Genomic DNA, 11,518 nt, shown 5'->3' with positions numbered 1-11,518 from the left:
CCATGCCACCAAGCCCTTGTCCACCCCCATCAGTGCAAGCAGAGGAGGCTGGGTAGTGTTGAAAGCACTGGAGAAGTAAATAAACATGATTCTGACCGTGCAGCCCAGATCTTCCAGGTGGGTGAAGGCCTTGTGGAGCATGTAGGCGATGGCATCATCAACCCCAATGTCAGCCTGGTAGGCAAACTGAAGGGGGTCCAGGTGTTCAATAACCGGTCTCAATTGGTTCAGCACCAGCCATTCAAAGGCCTTAACTCATTTACTGCCATTTTGAAACAGCTCCCATCAGGGTTCCCCGCCAGAAGCCTCCATTGACTTCAATGTAATTTATAGTGCACGGATCATGCATGCCCATGCACAGATGATGCACCATGTTTGTGCAGTTTGTTCACAGCTTTCAAACAAAAAAGTCCGATTGGAAATCCGTTCAGGCATTCTTGAGATAATAGCCATTATGTTTTACATGTTATGTAAACAAAAATGGCCGCCCTGTTTGAAAGATGGGGTTGTATGGGGGTTGAACATGCAAAATCGCGATTGAAATCATGCTTACTAGATTTGATGGGGTCCAAAAATAATTTTTCAAAAAAAAAAAAATTCAATTTTTTTTTTTTTTTCAAACTCGTCATACTAGTCATAGGCAGAGTGGACACAGCCATATAACTCGTCAAACTAGTCATAGGCAGTAAATGACCTGTGATGTCAGGACGATGCAGAACGGCATCAGCTCTTGACGATACCTTCTGCTGTTTAAATCCTCAATACATTTATGTACTGTTTTATGTACTGTTTAAATCCTCAATACATTTATGTACTGTTTTATGTACTGTTTAGATCCTCAATACATTTATGTACTGGGCACATAGTATCTGTTTAGATCCTCAATACATTTAGTATAGGCTATATGACAAAGGTCTGTTTAGATCCTCAATACATTTATGTACTGGGCACACATAGTATAGGCTATATGACAAAGGTCTGTTTAGATCCTCAATACATTTATGTACTGGGCACACATAGTATAGGCTATATGACAAAGGTCTGTTTAGATCCTCAATACATTTATGTACTGGGCACACATAGTATAGGCTATATGACAAAGGTCTGTTTAGATCCTCAATACATTTATGTACTGGGCACACATAGTATAGGCTATATGACAAAGGTCGCAATCGTTAATACAGTAAATAGTGTTTGACCATGAGCTGGTCCAGCCGGTTCCACATGTATTTCATCGAACCTCCGGTGCGAGGTTTGCCACATAGATATAAAACTCTAGATACCTCATCCACCTCTGCGGTTTATTGAAGGGATGTGTAACGGAAGTCCGGGAAAAACAGGGATTGCTGCCAGTCCATGAACGATTTGTTCATTTCCTTAAAATATAAGGTTCATGCTTTCGTTCACCCCTCCTCCCCTCTGCCTCCCTGAGTCTAGTGGTGGAAAAGGTATCAATACTGCAATGTAGAAATACTCTGTTAGGGTGCCCTCACACCAAAATACCTATGAGAGTGGAATTCGCGTTCCGCCAATGCATTTCAATGAGAGTGAAGCGGTTTCATGCCAGCAGAGGATTTCTGCAAAAAACGCTCCCTTCTCATTGAAATGCATTGGCGGAACGCGGATTCCACTCTCATAGGTATTTTGGTGTGAGGGCACCCTTACAAGTAAAAGTCTGGAATGTCAAATGTACTTGAGTAAAAGTATAAAAGTATTGGTATCAAATTGTACTTAAAGTACTTATGTTGTATGTAGTTATGCAGAATGTCCTATTTGAAAATGTCAAATGGTCAAAATGGTCAAAAAGTATATCGTTGCACGAGACCCGGCAGGGAAGGACCACTGAACGGTGAATGTGAACGAATCATTTGAACTGATCATTTCTGTGAAAGTGAACAAAATGATTAGTCCACTGAAATGAACGGTTTTGACCACCACTAATGAGAAGTGCTGGTGACTCCAGCACCAGCACCTCAACAGGGCCTTGTTTATACTCTGTTTGCACAACGGTGTCGCCAATTGATTTAGAAGCGTTTTCTGCCAGTAAATCACTGCTTTTCTGCAAGCTGTTGTAAGTCTGCCTGTCTGCGAGTGAGCCATCCTTGGAACTCCAGTTACTGGAGAGGCTAAGACTTTAGAGAAGAATTTTCCCTGGGGCATTGTGTTGACTCACTGGGCTAATGGGGCGTACTGCATAACTTGGGAGGTCTTGGGTTCAAATCCGACTCACGACCCATGTTGTAAGAAAGAGTCTCTCTCTCTCTCTCTCTCTCTCTCTCTCTCTCTCTCTCTAATATTATAATGTATTTCTCCAAAGTAACTAGTTACCTAGGTTTCCAAATAAATGTAGTGGAGTAAAAGTACAATATTTGGATCCAAGATATAGTGGAGTAGAAGTGAAAGTATTGAAAATCGGAAATACAAATAGTACAAATACCTCAAAACTGGACTTAAGTACAGTACTTAAATGTACTTAGTTACTTTCCACCGCACGTTTAACACTAAAGGGGACTGTCAGGAAGGCATGCTTGCCGGGACCCCTGACAGTGACAGAGTTCAAACCTCTTCCACCTCTGATGAATACGTGGGAGCTCTAGTCTCTTCAGGGAGCCAAAGAGGCGAGAAACGGGGCAAAGTTCAAGGAAAGGAAAAAAAGGTGGATATGTTTCGAACCCGGGGTGGACGAGGAGGAGAAGTCAGGTGGTGCAGGAAGCCCAAGGGTCGCGGGGAGGTCAGAAGGAGGGTCAGGAGGGAGGCGGTGTTGCCATGTCTGCTTATTACAAGGGACTTTGGGCTTGTTTTCTTTTTTCTTTCTGTCAAGTCGCTGCTTGTAAAATATTGGTAGTGGTGTTTTTTTTTTTTTGGGGGGGGGGGGGCTTGTTTCTAAAGTGTAGTTGCCTATTTGGGTTTGTTTCCTATAATAAAACCAGTGGTTGTCAAACATTTTCCTGTCAAGGACCCCCAAGTTATTTGCCCACGGACCACCATCATAAAATATTTTTGCGAAGGACCCTCCATACCAGATTTTATATTAACATTTTTCAAAAAGGGTGAAGACTGAAAACGGACCACGGCCGCCACCTTTCAGCTGGGTTCAGCTCAGAGATGAAAGCACTGTGCGTACTATCTGTATTTGTTCATCTACCAGCTGGGGTCTTGATTACACACACACACACACACACACACACACACACACACACACACACACACACACACACACACACACACACACACACACACACACACACAGAGAGAGAGACACCAGTAAGACTCCTAAATCGGGAGATATTAAGCGACCGTCAGGTCGCATACACAAACTTTGGAAGGCAATGGTAGCCAATCAGGAGGGAATATGGGAAATGGGACAGATCCATGTTGATGACATGACTGTAGAGATACTGTGTACTGGTTTGCGTGATTTTAGGGCAAAGTCTGTTGGAGCAGTGTCCAAAAATTAGTCTTGCAAGAATAGATCTCATGGTGGCACTAGAAGAGGGCCATGTGAGAAATGAGGGGTGGGGTTGTGGTTTGGCAGCCAAGGAGTGTGTGTGCAAAGTTTGGCATGGATCGGGGCAACGGTGGCGGAGATCTGAGTAGGGGAAAAGTGTGACGTGACGGACAGACTGACTGACTGACGGACGGACGGACGGACGGACGGACGGACGGACGGACGGACAGACAGATTGACTGACATCCGGTGGAGTGGAGGTTTTGATAGTAACAATAAACACAGTGCACACACACACACAGACATGCACGCACGCACGCATGCACGCCACAAGCACACATGATTGCCCAAACTAGTGAAAAAAGCAGATTTACAAGCTCACAGCTTGTCTTGAGCTTGTAGATCAGCTATTTTCACTATTTCTTTTATATTATTATTTTGTTATTTAGGGAATTTCATTTGTTTGTAATTTCTTCTATTAAAACAAACATTTTGAAACATAATATATTTTTTATGTAGGAAAAGAAAACGTGTGTTTTTTTCCTATTTGAGTCGTGACCCATGAAAATCGGTCCGTGACCCACAAACGGGTCCCGACCCACTGTTTGGGAAACAGTGCTCTATTAGAGACCAAAAAGCAGGGATCAGGAAGTAGGAGAGACGGCCAATTAAGAGGAGTCATCCCCTCCCACATCATGTCAGGCAGCATCAAGCACATATTCATCACACAGCTTAGTGAGAGAGACGCAGGCGCGCACAAAGTACTCGGATGTTTTTTACTAAAAGTATTAATACCGCAATATAAAATACAAGTAAGTATTTAAAAAAAAGGTAAATTACTGGTGCTAAAATGTGTACTTGAGTAGCCTACAGTATATGCGAATAAATGTACTTAGTTACTTTCCACAACTGGATACTGTAGACCAGTGGTTCTCAACCTTTTCAGGCCGCGACCACCAAAATAATCATATTTTAACTGGAGACCCTCCACTCTGAGATGAGGCATTACATTTTGTATAACACGGTTCTATTGTGAAAATAGCTGATCTAAATGCTATTTTCACAATTTCTGCCTCTAATATTTGACAATTCGGCCAATGTTGAATTTGCCATTTCAGAAGTACTAAAAAGTCCGCAAATTGAAATGTGCAAATACTGTACCTTCTATACACTTAAACTTTATGTTGGTTTGTTTACTGTTGAGTGAGAAAACAATGTTGCATAGGCCTAAATCCGATTTGAAAAGGGCCTTAATAAAGACCTAAGTCCCATTTGAAAATGACCCACTGTTTTACTAGAGAATATATTACTCAGCCTCTGCAGCAGCTAGAAACAAAATTCCAAAACTATTTGATAGCTTACACCTTTGGCTTTTTGTAGAAAAAAATCTTAAAAATAAAATAAAAAAAATGACTGTACTACATACTGTACATGTACTGTAATACACTAAAAAGTGTTCCCGGCCTGAGGGGATAATACACTTTAATGTGTACCCGTCCAGAATGGGTTAAGTCAATCATCTGGGGACCCCCCAAAATAATTTGGGGACCCCCCTGGGGGTCCCGACCCACAGGTTGAGAACCACTGCTGTCTTTCTCAAAGTGCGGTCCAGGGCGATACAAAAATGTGTTGATATAGCGACACAATTATTGTAACCACTTTAACCATATTTGATACTTTGACTATTCACTTCGTTCCACTCTACGAGCGGCTAAATCGTGGACATTTTTGCATATCGCATACCGCAGCAAAATACACATCATTTGGGGGGTCTTGACGTGAAAAGGTTTGAGAAGCACTGCTCGTACTGTCTGCATACGCGTCTCTCAACTCCTGACCCTTTGTCCACCCTGCAAGTGGACAAAGGGTCACATTCCATCAGTGCTGGAGAATTAACTCACAGGTCCATGATGAGAGGTGAATTACAGTACATACAGTATATATAACCAGTAAGACGCCATCATCTGGGATACAATCCCTTTTATGCCCAATTTGCCCATATATGGAAATCCCAAACAGAATCCCTTTTATGCCCATAAATGGAGATCCCTGCTCTGAGTCTCTGACATGATGTCACAGTGATGTGTCAGGGGAACCACAGTGTCAGTCGTATCGACAAAAAAGTCTGTTAAGAGTGGTTCCCCTGGCATCACAGTGACATCAGAGCATGATGTCAGAGCGACAAACCCATAGACCGTAAAAAAAGTGTCCAGACGGACGTGGACAAGCTGTGCCATTTCTCACAGTAAACTGCGACCTACAGTCGCAATTAACTCACAGGTCCATGGGAGGTGCATTACAGTAGATATTAGAATTAACTCTCAAATACCTGGAACGCGCCTGAGTCGCGTTAGATTTTAACCACTTTAACCACTATTTTATGCCTTAACCATTGAAAAATAGCAGATATACAAGCTGCGAGCTTGTAGATCTGCTATTTTTGAAAAAACTTGAAAATGTGTGCAAGTCTTTGAATATCTTTGACCCGATCTTTGACCCGACTTCTAAATCCTTCCTCTAAATCAGTGGTTCTCAAACTTTTTCATGTCAAGGACCCCCAGAATTAAGGGTATTTAGCTACGGACCCCCATCTCAAAATATGCTGTTCCAGGGACCCCCCAGAAGCAAATATTTGAGTTACAAACGTTCGCTTTTAAATAGATATATTCAAAGACTTGCAAAGAAAAATCATGATTTTTCAAAAATCCAAGAGAGCCTACCTGAGGATCTAACGGTGCATACCAGCATATCAGAGATATAGCTGGGAGCCAGGCCTGGCAGGGCTTTAAAAGTCAAATCAACTCTTAAACTCACTGGCAGCCAGTGAAGGGCAGCTAGGATCGGTGTAATGTGATCATGTCTTCTAGACTTGTCAGTCAGTAATCCAGCAGCAGAGTTTTGCACAAGTTGAAGATGGGAGAATAGATTACTTTTCTGGGGGAGGCCAGAGTATAAAGAGTTGCAATAGTCTGGGCGCGATGAGATAAAAGCATGAATGACTTTTCCAAGGTCTGCAACGTCATTTTCTTAATATTTCTCCGTTGAAAGAAACACGACTACAACTTTGATTTCCTGCACTTTGAAGTACAAATCAGACTCATACATCACACCTAGGTCTAGACATTATTTGACAGATTGCCAAGATGTGACTGGAATATAATTATAGGTTCATGTGGGAATGCATGCCCCTCTGGTTGTGCAGTAGGCTACCCGTTGAGGACTTGTGCCTCCTGGCAGAACTACCATACCACTGACATAAGTGTGATTGTGCTTCTCCCCATGATATCATGTACATAAAGCATAACCATCACCACCTCGAATATTGTCTTGTCTCCTAATTGCCTCATTGATTATTGATTGATCAGAATTCCATACTAGAGGTGTAATGATACATTTTAACAGTGATATGACACGCATCGCCGCAACACACACACACACACACACACACACACACACACACACACACACACACACACACACACACACACACACACACACACACACACACACAGGCCTATCTACTGTATATACAGTATATATAATCTTTAGATAAATGGTAAATGGTGCATTTATATAGCGCTTTTATCCAAAGCGCTTTACAGAGATTGTGCATTACATTCACCCATTCACGCACACATTCATACACAGGTGGCGGAGGAAACCATGCAAGGCACCAACCTACTCACCGGGAGCAATTAGGGGTTCAGAGTCTTGCCCAAGGACCCTTCGACATTAACTCAGGGGGAGCCCAGATTCGAACTGGGAACCCTTTGTGCTCTAATAACGGTTTCTCTACCCCTGAGCTATGCCGCCCCACAGATACATATTCCTAGACTACGGCTGGACAAGTGAGAACTAAATACTTTACTTTTTAGGATTTACGTTGGTCTTGAACCCCATACACCTGAGTTTGTCTTCAGCCACACTGGCATGGTTGCTAAAAAAGAATGAAATACTTCACCTTTTGTAATTTTAGATGGTGAGTGATATGAAAGTGAAGCAATATGAAAATGTACCTAATGTTGGTCTTGAAGCCCACTTAGAAACCACTGACACAGCTCTCGTACCACAGAAGCATGGAAGAAGCAAGTGAAAAAAAAAATAGAATTGAGAGGAAGAGTGAATCATTTAGTCATTTTTTTTAATTTATTTTTTGTGGAATTATTGTTCCAAACTTGCTTTATTATTCAAAATGCTGTAATTCCCTATTCTTGCTTGTATGTCTTTGCCTCCATCCTTCCCAACAATGCTTCCCAGATATGTGTCCACCTCTTCAGCGCCTCGATCTCTTCCAGTTTATGTCGTCATTTATTTTGTGGTTTACATTACATTCATCACCTTGATTTTTGCTTTATTAGATGTAGAGTCCTGTTCTGGCTGCAATTGTGGCATGTTTCCCCAATACACGAATTAAAATCCATAAATATCCAGTCTGTAAAAAATAAAATAAAAATGATGAAGGATATTTGGGAGCTTAAATCAGGGGAAGAGGAAGCTAGGGCCTTACATAACTGATGATTTCCAGCTGACTTGTGGGTCAAAGGCTAACATCCGTAGCCAGGTAATCAGAGGGCAAGCACGCACGCACGCACGCACGCACGCACGCACGCAAGCACGCACGCACGCACGCACGCACGCACGCACGCACGCACGCACGCAGACCCACAGACACACACACAGATATCGCTCCCACTCACTGGGTGGTAACTTGGTTCATTTCAAGACAGATAGTTAGGATGTGGGTCTTCAGCGATAATGATTATGATGAGTTATGGCACTGCAGTATGTTGCATAACTTTGCGCGCGCGTGTCCGTGCGTGCATTTCCAGGGTACAGGCAGGTGTTGTTGCGCAGGCAAGCGTGCGTGTCAAATCAAGGGGTCTTGAGGATAATGGGAGGTAATAAGAGGGATAGATCATCTCTGTGTTGTAAACGAGGACGGACAGGGCCGTAAAAAGTTAAGCGTCTGTCTCTGGTCGGAACAGTGTGTGTCTTAACAGAACCATAAATACACATCAGGTGTTAGGAGGACAGCCAATCAGGTGTTAGGAGGACAGCCCCCCCCAAGCACACTCACAGGTCAGGATGGCGGTTGCTGACAGAAACATATATTCTACAGTAAACTGTGGGGGAAAACCATGTGTGAGATATACGGCTTTGTCCTCAATAACCTCCGAGTGAGCATAACAGAGTGTCTCTACTGTACATTCTGTAGATGAAAGAAGGGATTGCAGCTCAATTTAATTGCTCCAAACGTTCTGTCTTATTATGTGGGCTCCTTCAAGTTAACATTCTGAAAAGGAAGTGACATCTTTATATATCAAACGGCATGCAACGGTAAACAATTCTTTTATCTGCAATCATTCCTTCATTTAAAAAATGACCTCTCTCTCTCTCTCTCTCGTTGTGTGCTTGTAGATCGGCTATTTTCACTATCTTGAATCATTTTTAAAATGATAAATACAAAATGAATGGTTTTGGACATTGGTTTCCACCCAACAACCATATGAGAGATGATGGATCTGGGGTTTGCTGCAATAGCGTCAAGACGCAATTGCACGGGAAATATATTTTCCCCCGATGGTGAAGGACGGCACTGGTTTCAGCCAGTGTTAACTCCACTGATTGATCCATGACAAGGTAATGCATTATGCCATTGCATCACGGATAGAGCTAAATGGTGCATTTATAAAGCACTTTTTATCCAAAGCGCTTCACAGAGATTGTGAATTACATTCACCCATACATTCACAGATGGCTGAGGAAACGATGCAAGGCACCTAACCTGCACATCGAGAGCAATTAGGGGTTCAGCGTCTTGCTCAAGGACACTTCGACACTACTAGGATTGAACTGGGAACCTTGTGGTTTCCATCTGGCCACTCCTACCGGCCACTCTACCCCTGAACAACTGCCACCCCATATACAGTATGATACGTATACTCACATTATATGAAATACTGGGCGCTGAATGGCAGTGCCTTGGCTCCTCCCACGCCCATGGGCGGCATGCCAAAATCCTGATATTCCGAGGTCCCATTGTTTCGAGGTCCCAGTAGTCCGGATAGGGTTTGGGTTTAGGGTTAGGGTTAGGGTTTAGGCTTAGGGCTAGCAATCACCAGGTTAATATTCACCAGCATCAGCAGGTTAGCATTCACCAGCGTTGGCAGGTTAGCCTTCACCAGCGTCGGCAGGTTGGCATTCACCAGCGTCGGCTGGTTAGCCTCGGACAACTGGGACCTAGAAACAACGGGACCTCGGAATAGCGCTACCCGTCCGGGTGTCATGTGCTGATCAGAAAAGACAGAACAAGGACTGTGAGCTGAGGGAGCAATACTAGACAAGGTGTACATTTCTCAATGGAAGAGTAGGGAGACTCCAAGCCAATTTTTTTTTGTCGTTAAAATAACTTTGAGATGGTAGCTTTATGCTGTTACTTGACTATATATCACCCTTGGGAAAAGTAAGGATGAGCCATTCCAAGATTCGATGAGCAGTAGCTTGGTTTCGCATGATGCGGGAGACAAGGTTTCAAATCGACACGTGTGCTGGGCAAATACCCCATATAGGCCTAGTGTACAAGCACACAGAAACACATTAACACATTAAGCACACACAAGTACAGGTATGTGTCCACACACACGTGCACGCACCCATGCACACACTTTTTTTCTACCTTAAGATATGTTTTTGTAGCCTGACACTCAGCCTGAATTGACATTTCGTTTCACTCCATTATTCAGTCTGAGGTTGCTCCCACCCAGGGCGATTGCTGGGATGGGCGTTGCCAAAGAGGCAGTCTTCTGCGATTGGTTCACCGTCTGACCAACACATGACGTAGTGTTGTTATGTGTGGCTGGCTAGTGGCTAGCCTGTTGCTTGCTAGTGCTACTTGCTAACCAAAGAAACAGGCAGAATAGGAGCACTACGAACTAGTAATCAAACACAACATTACATGCCTGCTACTGGTGTTTCATAGCGAGATCGATACGATCGCATTTTACCGCAATTTACCGCATTCAACCGCGACGCGATGTGCGGTACGGTACAGCGGCGGCGCTGGTTTACTTGGAAACGCACGAGTTCTGGGAAACCCCCACCCACGCTGATCACAAGACGCTGATTCACGACGTTGATTCGCCATACGGATTTTCGAACGAGGAAAGCCTCTTCAATGAGAACAATTAGCCGATCGCTATGCCCCTCCTAAAGCCGTCCTCGTCCAATGCCAAGTTAGCAACAGGTTACTAACGCAGCAGACTTGGCAAGCTGCCATGGCGGCGCGCATCGGTGTACCGCTAGTCTGGCTGCTAGATAGAGATGGGATTTATGGTTCTTTGAAGTGAACCGGATCTCTGAGATCCGTTCCTTTCAAAGAGCCGTTCAAAAGACTGGCTCATTTTAGTTACTGGTTACTTTGTAGATTTTGATTATGATTGTAAATCACTTCCACCCAAATAGGCCTGTACATTTTGGCCATTGGATACATTTCTGGCATTTGAAAATAGGTGATCTACAAGCTCACAATGTGTCACGTTGCGATGCATTGTGAGCTTGTAGATCAGCTATCTGCAAATGATTTTTCTACATTTTACTCATTAGAAAACCTGTGAAACAGGACATTCTGCATAATGAGTACGTTCTAATATTGGTACTTTAAGTAGCCTACATTTTGATACCAATACTATTTTACTTTTACTCTAGTAGCCTACATTAATAACATTCCAAACTTGATTGCAGTATTGATATGTTTACCTAAGTAAAGAAATGTAGTACTTTTCCCACCACTGTTCATAGAAAGGAACGGCTCCCTACTGTGAACCGAATCATATCGTTCATTTCAAAGAGCCGTTCAAAAGACTCGATTCGTTCGCGAACGTCCCACCCACTCGCTTCCGTGTCACAAACACTGAAACAAAAACAGAACGGATTGCACTGACCTACACAAACCAACCCACGGGAATAATTTAGGAGCACTTCATGAGAAAATATAACTGGTAACACTTGTGTACTGTATGTTAATCTGACTTTAGTATAGGCTATTGTTTTCTTCCTGGACGTTTGTGGCAG

The sequence above is a fragment of the Nannobrachium achirus genome, assembly GCF_963921795.1.
Source record: "Nannobrachium achirus genome assembly, chromosome: 22".
Taxonomy (NCBI): Eukaryota; Metazoa; Chordata; class Actinopteri; order Myctophiformes; family Myctophidae; genus Nannobrachium; species Nannobrachium achirus.
The sequence above is the reverse complement of the archived record's forward strand: the minus strand, read 5'-3'. Positions refer to the sequence as shown.